This window comes from Pan paniscus, chromosome 7 (assembly GCF_029289425.2).
Source record: "Pan paniscus chromosome 7, NHGRI_mPanPan1-v2.0_pri, whole genome shotgun sequence".
NCBI classification, from domain to species: domain Eukaryota; kingdom Metazoa; phylum Chordata; class Mammalia; order Primates; family Hominidae; genus Pan; species Pan paniscus.
In genome coordinates this window covers 57,161,614-57,177,825 of record NC_073256.2, presented here as the reverse complement: position 1 = coordinate 57,177,825, position 16,212 = coordinate 57,161,614, and the positions used below count along the sequence as shown (strand labels likewise).

The window sequence follows — 16,212 nt, the reverse complement described above, 5'->3', positions numbered from 1 at the left end:
AATGTTAGACTTCAGTTTCCATACCTTTTACTTGTACAATGGATAATTTTAGTGTAATTTTTAAAATCTCAGATATTCCTGTGGATGACCTGCTCATCTCCTTCAGGTCTTTGCATAAATGTCTCTTGGCGAGGTTTTCTAGACAAGCCCACCAGGAACCCTGGCCTTGCCTCAACACACCTCTTTAGCACTCCCTGTCTCCTTCTCAGCTTTATTTTTCTCTGTAGCACTTATCACCATCTGACATATTACTATTTTACTTCATTTTTTAAACTCTGTCTTCCCCTATTAAAATGTGTAAGCTTCATGAGGGAAGGGCCTGTTATCTATTTGTTCACTGCTACAACCTCGGAACAGGTATGAGTTCCTGGCACACAGTGAGCACTCTTGTATTAGTCAGCTTAGGCTGCCATAACAAAAAACCATAGATTGGGTGGTTTAAACAACACACTTTTATTTTCTCACAGTTCTGGAAGCTATAAAGCACAAGATTAAGGTCTAGCAGGGTTTGGCTTTGGGTGAGCGTTCTTTTCCTGGCTTGCAGATGGCCACCTTCTCACTGTGTACTCTTGTGCCCTTTCCTCCATGAATGCACTCACAGAGAGAGATTTCTTTCTTTCTTTCTTTCTTTTTTTGAGATGGAGTCTTGCTCTGTCACCCAGACTGGAGTTCAGTGGCACCATCTCAGCTCACTGCAACCTCCGCCTCCTGGGTTCAAGCGATTCTTCTGTCTCAGCCTTCCAAGTAGCTGGGACTACAGGAGCAAGCCACCACATCCAGTTAATTTTTTTTTTTTTTTTTTTTTTTTTTGTATTTTTGGTAGAGATGGGGTGTCACCATATTGGCCAGGCTGGTCTCAAACTCCTGACCTCGTGATCCACCCACCTCGGCCTCCAAAAGTGCTGGGATTACAGGCGTAAGCCACCACGCCCAGCAAGAGAGATTTCTTATAAGGCCACCAATCCTATTGGATAGGACCCCATTTTTATGATCTCAATTAATCTTAATTATCTCCTAAAAGACCTATCTCCAAATACAGCCCCATTGAGGGTCAGGGCTTCAACATATGAATTCTGGGAAGACACAATTCAGTCTCCCCAAAATTGAGACCACCTACTGAAACCACTCATACAGATGAGGAAACTGTGGTCCTAAAATGCTGAGGCAACATCTTGTTCACTCTCTCCCTGACAGATCCTCACAAAGGGGCTACCAGTGGTGCCCTGGGATTGGCATGGGACTATGAAATGCCCCCAAAGCAGGCCCCATCCAAAAGGCATACATCTGTCACCTTAGTTCTCCTTCCTGCTGGGGCCTCACCTCCAAATTTCAAGACCAAAGACCCTCCTTCCAACGTGTCCTGTGGTCTGGTAGGCCCCAGAAAACAGGTACAGTGGCCCATCCCCAGCTGCTGGAAGAACTTGCCATCTTTTTGGGAAGTCATTGTCAATCTGTACTTACTGAGCCCATCCCAGTATCCATCTGGGCTGTGCTAGCTACATAGTGACAAGGGGCTGATAGGACAGTGCTAATTTTCACAAAACTGTTAGACAAAAATTAAGTGCTAACCATGAATCCAGGGTGACAGGAGTTCCAAGAAGAGAGAAATCAGAGTAAGTGGAACACATCTTCATGGAAGTCGTGGGATTTGAATCAGATCTAAAAGGATGTGTGGGACCTAGACAAAGAGAGGGAAGGAAGGGAAACTGCAAATGGTGACAAGGGCTGGGGGTGATGACAGCACATTATGAACAAAGGATTGAGTCAGGATCGACCCCGAGTATAGGGCTGGGAGGGTGCTGAAGGCTCCAGCATCTGTGTGGAGATGGGTGAGCAAAGCGCTGGGAAATACAACTTCTTTTGCCAAGTTATTTTGTGCTTTCTTCTTCCCTCCTCCCTCCTGGATCAGCTTAGGTGAAAAGGCTCAGAGCTTCCCTATAAGGGTTTACAGGGAGCTTCCCAAGAATGCTGGTTCACAGCAGACCTTTTATTTTCCCAATAGAACAGGCAGCTCCTTGGATTTTCTTACCATCCTTCCTACGCAGGGGTTTCTTCCATCAACAGCCAGTTCTGGGAGGGTGAAGAGCCCCAACTCACTCACTTGAGCAGACTCCAAGTTCCTTGGGGTCTGAGGTCCAGCGGGAAAAAAGGGTTTGGCCAGCAGGTCCCTTCCTTCTTGGATTTGACAAGAAGTGGGCAGGTCGCAGGCAGCTGTGCTGAGTATTTATGTTACGCAAAAGGCCGACTCAGCCCTTCTTCCTGCCAAGGTCAGCAAGCCACGTTCCCAGTGGTTTGGGTGTGTGGGTGTCTTCTGGGCTAGCAGGGAAGTCTGCCAGGAGCCCAGGCCTTAGCTTGTGCAGACCCCAAGAAGCTAGGCAGCTTCTATTCCCCCAAGGCTGCATCAGGTCCCCCTCGGAGATTTTCTCTCACCCCAGGCCTTCTGCCTTCTTTTCACTGAACTCTTTGTTCACCAATGAACAGTACTCAGGGGACAGCCTGTCAAAGAGGACCCAGGCCTGGACTGAGTTGGGGTGGTGGGAGGCTGTGGCAAGAACAGGAGGCCCTGGAGAGAAGGCAGGGACAGAGCAACTACAGTCATACATTTGTCAACACAACTTCAGTCAAAGCGCCTGTCACAGCCTCCATCGGCCACATCCACACACGTCCTCATTTTATGCTGCTGAAATTAGACTGAAATGGACACGATTTAAAGAGGAAAATAAGTAGCCACAGGATAACCTGATTGCTGAATGAGGAAGGGGAGCAGAGTTGTTTCAGTTCTTTGCTTTGGGAATTAGCAGAATCAGATACATTTGAGAATTAAGGATGTCTGATGTGCAGATAAACCTCCTAATTTATTTATGTATGTATGTATGTATTTATTTATTTATTATTTATTTATTTATTTATTATTTATTTACTTTAGAGTTGGAGTCTTGCTCTATCGCCCAGGCTGGAGTACAGTGGTATAATCGCAGCTCACTGCAGCCTCCACCTCCTGGGCTCAAGCAATCCTCCCACCTCAGCTTCCCAGTAGCTAGGACTAAAGGCAGCACCACCATGTCCAGGTTTGTTTGTTTGTTTGTTTGTTTGTTTGTTTGTTTTTGTAGAGATGGGGGTCTTCCTATGTTGCCCAGGATGGTCTTGAACTCCTGGCCTCAAGCAATCCTCCTGCCTCAGCCTCCCAGAGCTCTGGGATTACAGACGTAAGCTACCTCACCCAGCCCTCCAATATTATTGAGTATGTGTAAAGCGGCTATGTCCTTGTCGCTCAGGCTTCCTCTCTGCCTATGCAAATTCTACCCATCCCTCAGGTCAGCTCTCTGGAAAGCACCCCGTTCCTCATCCAACTCTCATGAGTCGGGGACCGGGCTGCTCAAAGCTCACAGTCCACCTGGTACTCGGTTGGACACTGCCGAATGAAACCCCTCCCGTTGGTCCCTTGGCGAAGCTTGGATGAGAGGATTCCACCACCCCAAATTTCCCTGGATCCCTGAACACCTAAACCAATCACATTCACTGTGAGGAAAATAGATGACCATAGATAGAAAATAACAGCACAGAGAACAGGGACAGCATCTGAAGCCAAGTCCCTGGATGATCCCAGAGTCCAGCGAGAGTTTTCTCTAAACATCTGTTTGAGTCAAAGCTCAGGGCCCACCCCAAGCATCAGCATAGGCCCCGGCCCTCCGCAGCCCGCAGCAGCATGAAGCAGGGATTCCCTGAGCTGCATATCACTGCAGGTTGCGTGAAAGAGTATGTCCAGCTGGGTGGGGCCCCGAAAAGCAGGGTCTGGGGCTGAGCTCTTTGTAAGTGAGACCCAGGAGCCCCAGTTTAATTAGAATTCCTGCCTAGGATGAAGGCTCGCGGCTGCCAGCCCAGGCCTTGAGCCATTGGTCACGGCTCATAAAGGCCACACACGAGTCACAGAGCCCAGGCGAGGCCGGCATCCCTTGTGGACGGAGCCTCAGAAGTCTCTATGATCCCTGCCTTCCACCCTGGGCTCCCCGGAACCCCATCAAAACCCCTACTCTGCAGGCCACATGTGTAACGACACCTGATAAGGATCCAGACTGATTGTGTCCACTCAGTGGGGTTTCTGTTCTCTCCCTAGCCTTCCAAGAGGCCGTGGTTGTCACCAGGGCGCCCCCACCCCTACCCCTGAATCCCAGCTGCAGGGACTGCCATTCAAACATCCACGTGTCCAAGATGGCTGCGGCATTGGCATGAGGACAAACCAACCTACCCCACAAGGGTGAGTAGTTTGAGAAGATTTATATCAAACAAACACTTTTAAAACTGTGAAATGTGCTATAAACTTTGTGCCCAGTTTTCTAACGATGGCGTCGCTGGTGGCTGGCAGCTGCTCTGTTCCATGATCCCCCCAGGGTTCCAGCGGAGACCACCAAGGAGAGAGGGGGAAGGCCAGGGCTGCATTCCACTCCAGCATCTGGGAAGCTGCACCCCCAGAGGAAAAAGTGCTTGCCTGCCTGCCAGCGGGTGTACTCTGACCCTGAGCCTCCAAACACCCACCCCACAGCAGACCCCCCAGAAGCTGCTTCAGATTCCATCTTTGAAGAAACTTCATCCCTTGCTTTAACATTCTGGATGCTGCTTACCTGTTTTCTCAGAGAGGCTAGCCCTTTAAGGGGTTCATAGTCATTTACACTTTAGTGTGAATTAGGGAGCTAAGAACAAATTAATTTAGAGAATTAGGAGTGGGGGCGCCTAGGATACCAGAGTTCTGAGGAGAAGGGAAATGAGAAGATCAGCAGAAACTGGGCTCTGAACTGAGTCAGAGGTAACCGCGGTCATTTAAGTCAGGGGAAGTTCTGCTCACTCATCAATGATATCTTGGTTAAAGGCAGGTTGTTGGGGCCAGATTGCTGGGGTTTGAATCCTAGAACTGCCACTAACTAGCCACTAACTAGCTTTGGCAAGTTACTTAGTCATTGTGTGTCTCAGTGTCCCCAGCAGTAAAAGAAAGAAACTCTTAGCACCTTCCCCCAATGTTGCTGTAAAGGATTCAATATGTCAACATATGTGTGAAGCAGTTTAAGAACAGAGACTGGCAACTGTGCTATAAGTAAACATCACAGAAGTGTCACTACAGGTTGAGTATCCATTATCTGAAATGCTTAAGAACAGAAGTCTTTTGGTTTTTATTTATTTATTTTTTTCAGATTTCAGGATAGCTGCATTATACTAATTCAGCCTCCCAAATCCAAAAATTTGAAATGTTCCTGATATGGTTTGGCTGTGTCCCCACCCAAATCTCATCTTGAATTGTAGCTCCCATCATTCCCATGTGTTGTGGGAGGGACCTGGTGGGAGATAATTAAATCTTGGGGGCAGTTTCCCCCATACTGTTCTCGTGGTAGTGAGTAAGTTTCACTAGATTGGATGGTTTTAGAAGAGGAAAACCCTTTTGCTTGGTTCTCATTCTCCCTTCCCTGCCTCCATGTAAGATGTGCCTTTTGCCTTCCACCATGATTGTGAGGCCTCCCCAGTCACATGGAATGGTGAGTCAATTAAACCTCTTTTTCTTTATAAATTACCCAGGCACGGTGGCTCACACCTGTAATCCCAGCACTTTGGGAGGCTGAGGCGGGCAGATCATTTGAAGTCAGGAGTTCAAGACCAGCCTGACCAACAGGGTGAAACCCCATCTCTATTAAAATACAAAAATTAGCCAGGCATGGTGGCGGGTGCCTGTAATCTCAGCTACTCAGGAGGCTGAGGCAGGATAATCCCTTGAACTCAGGAGGTAGAGGTTGCAGCGAGCCGAGACTGCACCACTGCACTCCAGCTTGGGTGAAAGAAAAAGACTCCCTCTCAAAAACTATATATATATACACGCATATATAGATATACACACACACACGTATATACATATATACATAAATATATATGTATATATGGTAACTTACATATGTATATATGTATATACATATATGTGTGTATATACATGTGTATATGTGTGTGTGCGTGCATATATATGTATACACACACACACATATAAATTACCCAGTCTCGGGTATGTCTTCATCAGCAGTGTGAAAATGGACTAATATAGCTCCAATGAGCATTTCCTTTGAGCATTGTGTTGGCTCTCAAAAAGTTTGAATTTTGAAGCATTTTAGATTTCAAAATTTCGGATTTGGGATGCTCAGCCTGTATTGTTATCTACAAAATTAGGGCGGGAGCCTGGACCGTCCTGGTATTCTACTGACAAAGTCGGGAGGCTGTCTTTGAGAGTGGCCTCTTGCTTGGAAGGAGAGTGCCTCATTCCTCCCCCAAGGATGGCTCCTGGAGTGGGTAGGAAGAGAAATGTTTTTTAAAATCCCCGGATGGCCAGGCACAGTAGCTCACGCCTATAATCCCAGCACTTTGGGAGAGAGAGGCGGGTGGATCACCTGAGGTCAACAGTTCGAGACCAGCCTAGCCAACATGGTGAAACCCTGTCCCTACTGAAAATGCAAAAATTAGCTGGGCATGGTGGTGTGCCTGTAATCCCAGCTACTTGGGAGGCTAAGGCAGGAGAATGGCTTGAACCCGGGAGGCAGAGGTTGCAGTGAGCCGAGATCATGCCACTGCCCTTCAGCCTGGGCAACAAAGCAAAACCCTGTCAAAAGAAAAAGAAAACTCCCTGGAGAGAGTACCCCAGCAGCCCTGAACCCTCCATCCCACAGCCTGCAAAACTCCCCTCTGCACTATCACCAGCTTTCCACCTCACATGCAAATGTTGTGCCACATTAATAAATCAGTTCCCAGCCATTAGGAGCCTGTAATAATCCCTTTCACTCAGCCTGTCCAGCCTGTTTTACAGAGCACCTAATTAACTAAGAGCTGAGATTTGGGGCTTCTTTCTCCTGAGAGACTCCTCACCGAATCCCATCTCCCAGAGCATGTCCCTGTCTGGCTGATGGAATCTCGCAGCTCGGATCGGCGGGGCCGGGAGATGGTCAAGTAGTCAGAATGTGGGAATATGGGGTTGCCATGCTAATGGAAATGAGTGATAAATAAATACATTCAATTTAATTAACTAAACGATCCATCATTACTCAGACTTAATGTCCTCCTGCAAGATCTAATCTTCATGTTACTGTTAAGAAAAGTCAATGCATCATAATGGTAAACCATAAAGGAGAATCTCAGCTCATTCCATCTCCCCACTTGCATATTTTCAAAATATTCATATTCTTGGAGATCTTGCCCTAATGCATTCATTTGTTATTCATCCATCCCACAGAATTATTTATTGAACACCTACTGCCTGCCAGACACTGAGCTAGGCATGAGGGATACGTATATGAACCGAGAGCAGTGATTCCCAAAGGGGGTGTATGCCTTAGGGAGGGAGCCAGGTGATCTGTTAGAAGTCAATAAGAAAACATTATAAGTTCCATTTCTATTTATTTTTAAGCCTGCCCCTGTTGAACTATATGTTTGTGCTTCCTTTATGATGACTAATATATGAATACAGAAGTATATGAGAGGGTTTTTTGGTTTTGGTTTTGTTTGTTTTGTTTTGAAACAGGGTCTTGCTCTGTTGCCCAGGCTGGAGTGCAGTGACGCAATCATGGTCCTTGACCACCTGGGCTCAAGTGATCCTCCCATCTCAGCCTCCTAAGTAGCTGGATTGTAGGTGCACACCACCACACCAGCTAATTTTATTTTTATTTATTTATTTATAGAGACAGCATCTCACTACATTGCCCAGGCTGGTCTCAAATTCCTGGGCTCAAGCGATCCATCCACCTCTGCCTCTCAAAGTGTTGGGATTACAGGTGTGAGCCACCACGTCCTGCTGGGTGTTATTTTTAAATAAATAAATACCCAAATATTGAAGGCACATACCCTAAACATTTTATCCATGGAGTGCCTCATCAAAAAAGCTTAGAGACCACAAGCGTAGAGCAGCAGCTCTCAGAGAGATCTGTGCGGAGTAGGCGAGAGAATTAGAATCCCCTGGAGAACCTTTTCAAAATAAATTCTCCCGTCCCCTTGGAGGAACTTTCAGAATCTCAGGGGAAGAGACTGAAACATTTGTAATTGTTACAAGCTCCAAGTATTTCCAATACTAATCCTACCTCCTCTCTCATCCGTAGTGAGAATTGCCTGTTCACTGACTTCTAGGAAGCCCTCCTTCTAGGAAGCCTGCACTGTAATATCCTGGGGTCGCCAGTAGCATATAGTGTTCAATGCAGATCATTCAGGACTGATTTGTAACTGCCTGCATTATTCAGCACAGTCATGCACACCACGTAATGACGTTTCAGTCAACGCCAGCCCACGTATACAATGGTGATCCATAAGATTGTAATACGGTATTTTTACTGTGCCTTTTCTATGTTTAGCTGTGTTTAGATCACAAATACCGTTGTATTATAATTGCTTACCGTATTCTGTACCCATGCTATACAGGATTGTGGCCTAGGAGTAATAGGCTATATCAAATAGCTTATATGTTTAGTAGGCTCTGCTATCTAGGTTTGTGTAAGTGTGCTCTATGATGTTCACGTAACAATGAAATCTCCTAAAGATGCACTTCTCCGAATGTAGCCCCATCATTAAGCAACATATGACGGTACTTTAGAGATGACTGATATCTCAATTCTGTTGGAAGCTCCTTAGGGACAGATTTTGTGTCTCTCCTAAATATTGGAGTTAGACACATGCTGGCACTTTCATACCCGGGTTGATGCAAGCCGGGGAGAGCCGTTGCTTCTCTTGTGTCCGGGTCTACAGGTAGGCTTACTGTCAGATACAGCACTGCTGGATTTGTTGACATTGTACCTCTTTTCAGAAGGGTGGGAGAAGAGCCTGGGAGCCCTGGAGCCAAGCCAAGGAGGTGACCTGAATGCTGGCCTCCACACGCCACCTTTGGCAGACATTAAGTCACTCCCCTCATTGGGCATGGGCGGGAGAGGGATTCCTGGGACTTTGTCATCATGAAAGTGCCCATGGTCTCACCTCTCCAGGCAGGACAAAAAGAGCGGGGTTAGTCACTTGCCCTTTTTCCCAACTTCCACCCCCTCCATCTACTTCTCCAGTGCTCATTGCCCTCCTAATGCCTCTTGTCCCAGTCCCAGAGCAATTTACACTGAGGAAAATTATAGCCTTAGCCCACCCAGGGCTGATTTAGAAAGAAAAGGAGAAGTTAGGAGGGATGGAGAAATCACTGCAAAACAAACCCTTAAACTGGACGCGTCCGCTGTGAAGCTGCTGAGCTCATCCTGCCTGCCCGTGGCCTCAGCTCAGGGAGGGGCCAAGGATTGCTGCTCTTTGCCCAGGGTGGTCTATAATCGGACCAGAGTTGACCATGTGACCAAGGGCATCCCACCCACAGGCTGGCTGGCAACCCTCGAGCAGGCCTGGAATGAAGAATTCTGCCCATCTGACGAGCTTCCTCCACATTTGGCATAGACAAAAAGAGAAGGTTGGGAAACTGGTCAGAAATGAGACACACCAGAAGAGGAGAAGCCAGCCTGCCAGGACCGGGATGCCACATGGCCCCAGAGAGCTCGGGGCAGGAAGCCAGTTCCCAGAGCCCCCTCATGACTAGCAGCTCTCTGATTCCAGGGCTCAGGCACCACATGGTCCCTTGCTCCAGGTGGTCTGGGAAAGCACTGGTTCTTTGCCAATGACAGAGGCAAGCAAAGACATTGATTGTGCCCAGAGAAAGTCTCTAGATATTGTTACCAAACCAAACTTGGGCCCAACTGCTCTGTGCAGCAAAGCCAAACACTGACATGGGTCTGCAGCAAGAGAGAGTGAGGCATTTATTGCAGGGAGCCAAGCAAGAAGAATTGGGCAGCTCAGGCTTAAGACCCAAACTCCCCAATAGCTTAGAGGTAACGGTGTTTGTTTGTTTGTGTTTTTGTTTTTTTGAGATGGTGTCTTGCTCTGTTGCCCAGGCTGGAGTGCAATGGCACCATCTTGGCCCACTGCAACCTCTGCCTCCCAGGTTCAAGCAATTCTCCTGCCTCAGCCTCTTGAGTAGCTGGGATTACAGGCGCACACCACCACACCCAGCTAATTTTTGTATTTTTAGTAGAGACGAGGTTTCACCATGTTAGCCAAGCTGGTCTCGAACTCCTGACTTCAAGTGATCTGCCTGCTTCAGCCTCCAAAGTGCTGGGATTACAGGCGTGAGCCACCACACCTGGCCAGCTTAGACGTAAGGGTTTTTAAAAGTGAACAGGCAGAGGTTACAAGTATAGTCATCAATCAAGTCTTGGAAGCTATACATTGATTTGAGCTTCAAAGGTGGGACATCTTGAAGTGGGTGGGTGGGGGGGGGCATAGATCATAGGTGGATTTAAAGAAATTCTGATTGGCTATATGAAATAGCTTATGTGTGTAGCAGGCTCTACTATCTAGGTTTACATAAGTGCACTCTATGATGTTCACATAACTATCAAACCGCCTAAAGACGCATTTCTCAGAATGTGCAAGAAGTCTTTTGTCAAGGAGGAAAAGCTTTGTCTAAAACTTTGGGGTCAGCAGACAAGAATGTTAGCTCTGGCCCAGGGGCATGACCTCCTCCAGGCCCCTCAGGAAGAACTTTAGGACAAAGATCAGCAGTCAAAGTTCAGTCCTCCGCTCCCCCTTATCTGAGGTCTATGTGCCAGCAGATCCACTCAGTAGGGGTCCAGGTTTCTGAAAAACAGCTCAGGGACACATGCTTAGATGTTATCTTTAGTTTCTGTAAGGGACAAAACATCTCCTGCTTCTCATTTCTTGGCTATTGTTTTAGGCTACTATTACCTTCTTGCTTATCAAATTGCTCATCTACTCTCTAGGTCAGCTAGGTGCCTGGAATTTCCCTTGAAGTAACTCAAGATTTTTCTTTATTCCCATGCGGCCAATGTGGCCTGCTCAAGCCCCCACAGGACATCCGATGTTTGTCTCCATGGTCTTCATGGTGGGCCTGGACAACAGAGCTATCTAGGGGCCTCAAACCTTGAGCCCTGCTCTGTGAAAAATAGGCAGCCCCTCAGAGAGGAATCTGTGGACAGCAAGGGCGGGAAGCTGTGGTTCCCGGGAGGACATTTCCCTTCCTTTTCACTAGAACCAAGGTGAGGCTCAAGGGTGACTCTCCTCATCTCCTCACCCACCTCAGGCCTCTCGCAGAATCTTCTCTTCCATTTTCAGTTCTGCTCTAGACGCTCACAAGAGACAAGAGTAAGATTCCCCCCTCCAATACTGACTCAGGGAAAAAAACATAATCAGGTTTCCACTTCCAGTCTCTTGACTCTCAGGGATTGTCTGAGACCCAGCCCTCCCTGGAGGGAGCCCAAAGGCTTGATGAGCTTCTTCCTGGGGCAACCTCAGGGCACAGCCCCTTGGGGCTGCTTTGGTGAAGCACATTTAGGGTGTGCCCTAAATGAAGGGACAAGATGTTGAACAGGGCTCTTCTGGTTACCCAGAATTATGGCCAGGATCCAGGGTAAGGGCAAGAAAGAAAAACCACAATTAGGACCTCATAACCTACATCCAGAGGGCTGCCAACCAGGTCACATGGGGCAAGCTAAGAGGAGTCAGACCCAGCCTGCCCAACACCAACACAGCCCAAAGGAGGAGGCTCGAGGACAGGAAGGAAGGCCCCTTGGTCTTTGGAACACTGCAGTGGGCATGAAGGCTTTCCCCGCCCAGAAGAGGAGTGAGGGGAACTCCAGGGGAACCACTAGGAAATGTTGGCGAGGCCTGAAAGAAGGAAGCACTGACCTCTCATCCCCACCAGATAATGACTGAGCTACAGCGCCTATTGGAGTGGAGGTGCTGCAAAACTCTTCAGAGAACATTCTGGAAAAAGGACCACGGTGCATGGCATTTTAGTTCCCCTCTTCCACCTATGGGGACCAAAAGGAAAGTGCTTGACACATGTTCCTTGAACTTTTGAAATTGGCGAGCAGAGATGCTGCATTAGTTTCCTAGGAATGCCGTAACAAAGTGTCACACACAGGTGACTTAAACAGCAGAGATTCCTTGTCACATAGTTCTGGAGGCTGAAAGTCTAAAATCAAGGTGTGGTGGAGCCATGTTCCCTCTGGAACCTATAGGAATCCTTCCTTGCCTCTTCCTAGCTCCTCATGGTTTGCAGGAATGTGGTTCGGCATTCCTTGGCTTGCAGTTGCAATATTCCAACCTCTGCCTCCATCATCACACAGCCATTTTGTCCCTGTGTGACTCTGTCTCTTTGTCTCTTCTCCTTTTTTACAAGGACAACAGTCATGTTGGATTAAGGCCCCACCCTACTCCAGGATGACCTCATCTGAACTCATTATATCTGCAACAACCCAGTTCCAAATAAGGTAAGGCATAAGGTACTGAGAGTTAGGACTTCCACATATCTTTTTGGGGAACACATCCCATAACACATACTGATGCCTGTTTCTGAACTAAAGGTTTCTGAAAGTGAGAGGCTCACTGGAGTGGCCGGTGGATCTGAAGGGACTGTAGCATAGACCACTTAGAAAGAAGATGGGGCCACTCCCACCCTGCTCCAGTTCTCTATAAAGAGGACCTCAGGGATTCCTGCAGTTGTGCAGGAAGAAGCTTGTGGTGGCTGGGCGTGGTGGCTCACACCTGCAATTTCAGCACTTTGGGAGGCCGAGGCAGGAGGATCACTTGATGCCAGGAGTTCAATAGCAGCGTGGGCAACCTCTTCTCTACCATGTGGTGGTGCACATACTCAGGAGGCTGAAGTGGGAGGATCACTTGAGCCCAAGAGGGGCTGGAGTGAGCTATGATTGTGCCAGTACACTCCAGCCGGTACAACAGAGTGAGACCACCGTCTCGAAAAAAAAAAAAGAACCAGGAGTTCCAGGACAGCCACAGAGCTGGGTAGTAGGACACCTAAACCAGAGGGGACAAGCACCCAAAGGGAGACTGCCGCCCACCCTGGAGGGGGTTCCTTATTTTGGAGGAAACCGAGGTGAAGCTGAACATTGCCCCCAAGAAAGCCAGGCCCGGAAGTCTCCCCACTCTGGCAGGGACTGGTCAGGTAGGGAAAGCTCTGCCTCTACCCCTCCTTCCTGCCCCCTAGCCCCATCGAGGAGAGAGAAAAGGAGGGAGGGTTGCAGAGGCAGACTACACCATCCTCCTGTTCTCCGGGTTGCTGGGAGCCAATGCTCTCACCAGCCCAGGAGGAGGGAGGACAGAGTGTTGCATTGTGCTTAAGACTGAAGTTTGGAAATGTGAACAGGCCCAAGCCTTAACTGCTGGAATGAGACTGTGTGAATGTCCAAAAGTGACAGGGGAGGCATGGCACCCATCCAAGGAAGCATTAGGGGATGTGAAGCAGCGGGACAGAGGGCCTACACTGTATAAATGAAAGCAGCAATTGGGGAAAATAAATCATACCATTGCAAGCTCACACTTCAACAGTTCAGACTCCTCCATCTAACCAGTTATAATGAGTTTCTCTGAACCTGATTTGTAAAAGTGTCACATGCAGGCTGCTGCCTCCACCAGCTAGGCTGTGCCCTTCATCCGGCGCTTGGGACCCAAGCTCAGACAGCCGTCTTCCTGCAGCAGTGACATGCCCAGGTGAGAACAGGTCCCAGCCCTCGTCACTCCAAAGCCAGACACAGAACTACATGGGCTGCAGCACAAAGAGGTCTTTGTTGGCAGCCATCCTCAGACAATCTCAATATCCCTCCCCTCAGGTTGCAAGTGTCAGACATCAGGAAACTTTCTCCAAGGAAGCAAGGCTGAGTAAGGGCTGCCAGGCTACCAAGAAGCCAGCTCCACCATATATTTCACAGAATGAGGCTTTTTGGAGTGACACAGACCAGGGAGAAAAATGCTATGGGCACTCAAATTCTTGAGCTTGTTACTGCTCTAGGGCAAGGTGTGAAGAAAGCATTGTGGAAGATGCTGCACCATGGAAATCTGTTGGGAGAAGGAGTGGGAGCGGCTTGCTAATAATCAATAAAGCAGGTTGGGGCGTGTGTATGTGTATTTGGGGGGACTGAAGGGTACGTGGGGCGAAACAAAACCGGCCACGGTAGCAGCGGAGGAGGAGGACGGGGGCCCCGAAGGGCCAAATCGCGAGCGGGGCGGGGCGGGCGCGACCTTCGAATGTAATATATGTTTGGAGACTGCTCGGGAAGCTGTGGTCAGTGTGTGTGGCCACCTGTACTGTTGGCCATGTCTTCATCAGTGGCTGGAGACACGGCCAGAACGGCAAGAGTGTCCAGTATGTAAAGCTGGGATCAGCAGAGAGAAGGTTGTCCCGCTTTATGGGCGAGGGAGCCAGAAGCCCCAGGATCCCAGATTAAAAACTCCACCCCGCCCCCAGGGCCAGAGACCAGCTCCAGAGAGCAGAGCGGGATTCCAGCCATTTGGTGATACCGGGGGCTTCCACTTCTCATTTGGTGTTGGTGCTTTTCCCTTTGGCTTTTTCACCATCGTCTTCAATGCCCATGAGCCTTTCCGCCGGGGTACAGGTGTGGATCTGGGACAGGGTCACCCGGCCTCCAGCTGACAGGATTCCCTCTTCCTGTTTCTCGCCATCTTCTTCTTTTTTTGGCTGCTCAGTATTTGAGCTATGTCTGCTTCCCGCCCACCTCCAGCCAGAGGAGAATCAGTATTGAGGGTCCCTGCTGACCCTTCCTTACTCCTGGACCCCCTTGACCCCTCTATTTCTGTTGGCTAAGGCCAGCCCTGGACATTCTCCAGGAAGGCCTGGGGAGGAGGAGTGAAGTCTGTGCATAGATGGGAGAGCCTTCTGCTCAGAGGCTCACTCAGTAACGTTGTTTAATTCTCTGCCCTGGGGAAGGAGGGTGGATTGAGAGAATGTCTTTCTCCTCTCCTAAGTCTTTGCTTTCCCTGATTTCTTGATTTGATCTTCAAAGGTGGGCAAAGTTCCCTCTGACTCTTCCCCCACTCCCCATCTTATTGATTTAATTTAATTTTTCACTCCCCAGAGTCTAATATGGATTCTGACTCTTAAGTGCTTCCTCCCCCTCACTACCTCCTTTAATACAAATTCAATAAAAAAGGTGAAATATAAAATAAATAAATAAATAAATAATCAATAAAGCAAAATAAAATTTGCTAGCATATGGGGCTCAAACAACTCAATTAGAATCAATTCACCAAATATTTACGGAAACCCCATTGCATGCACGAAATAGTATTAGGCACAGTTAGGAATAGAAAGATCAGTAGGGCAGGGTCTGTTTTAAAATGAACCTGGGATTGGATGGGTGAGGTGGCTCACCCCTGTAATCCCAGCACTTTGGGAGGCCAAGGCGGGTGGATCACCTGAGGTCAGGAGTTCGAGACCAGCCTGACCAACATGGTGAAACCCCATCTCTACTAAAAATACAAACATTATGTGGGCGTGGTGGGGGCACCTGTAATTCCAACTACTCCGGAGGCTAAGGCAGAAGAATCGCTTGAACCCGGGAGGCAGAAGTTGCAGTGAGCCAAGATCGCTCCATTGCACTCCAGCCTGGGTGACAGGGCAAGACTCCACCTCAAAAAAAATAATAATAATAAAATAAAATGTACCTGGGATTTATTTAGGCATGATGAGACCAGCAGATCAGGAGACAACTGCCATTCAAACTGTTCCCAAGCAGAGGAAGTGCACTTACCACCCAGGGTCCCGTGGGAAGCACCAGGGTCCGTCAAGAAGAAACACAGGTAACAGCCTGTGTGTGGTTATCTTGGAAAGGAATAGGCAGGGAAGGGTAAGCAGCTCAACAGGTCTAGGAATGAGAAATTTGAATAATTTTGGCAGGCTCTGGGCTTTAGAGGTGGTTGTCCAGTATCTGGCCCACAGGCAATTAAGGCAGGGGATTAGTGTCCTGGCCTTGGGATCTGGTGGGGCTATGGACTTGGAATTGGTTGGTTTGCATATCAAAAATGAGCTTGCAGGAAATACGGAACCAGCCCAAATGCCCACCAATTAATGAGTGGATAAAGAAACTGTGATATATATTGGAATATTACTCAGCCATAAAAAGGAATGAATTAATGGTATTCCATCCAGCAACCTGGATGGAATTGGAGTCTATTGTTCTAAGTGAAGTAACTCAGGAATGGAAAACCAAACATTGTATGTTCTCACTCATAAATGGGAGCTAAGCTATGAGGATGCAAAGAATAAGAATGATACAGTGGACTTTGGGGACTCAGGGGAAAGGGTGGGAGGGGGGTGAGAAGTTAGACTACAAATTGGGTTCTGTGTAC

At 48.2% G+C, this 16,212-nt stretch overlaps 1 long non-coding RNA gene and 1 pseudogene across 1 annotated transcript; one reads left to right on the top strand and one right to left on the bottom strand.

Annotated features, from left to right (window-relative positions):
• Positions 1 to 325: 325 nt before the first annotated feature.
• On the bottom strand, positions 326 to 2,351 carry LOC117981568 (uncharacterized). Its single transcript, XR_004673156.3, has 3 exons — positions 2,030 to 2,351; positions 1,570 to 1,678; positions 326 to 754 (listed from the first exon to the last, which is right to left on the bottom strand). It is a non-coding gene; the product is annotated as an uncharacterized LOC117981568 (long non-coding RNA).
• A 907-nt stretch (positions 2,352 to 3,258) lies between these two features.
• On the top strand, positions 3,259 to 14,677 carry LOC100971553 (E3 ubiquitin-protein ligase RNF5-like; annotated as a pseudogene).
• The last annotated feature ends 1,535 nt before the right edge of the window (positions 14,678 to 16,212 follow it).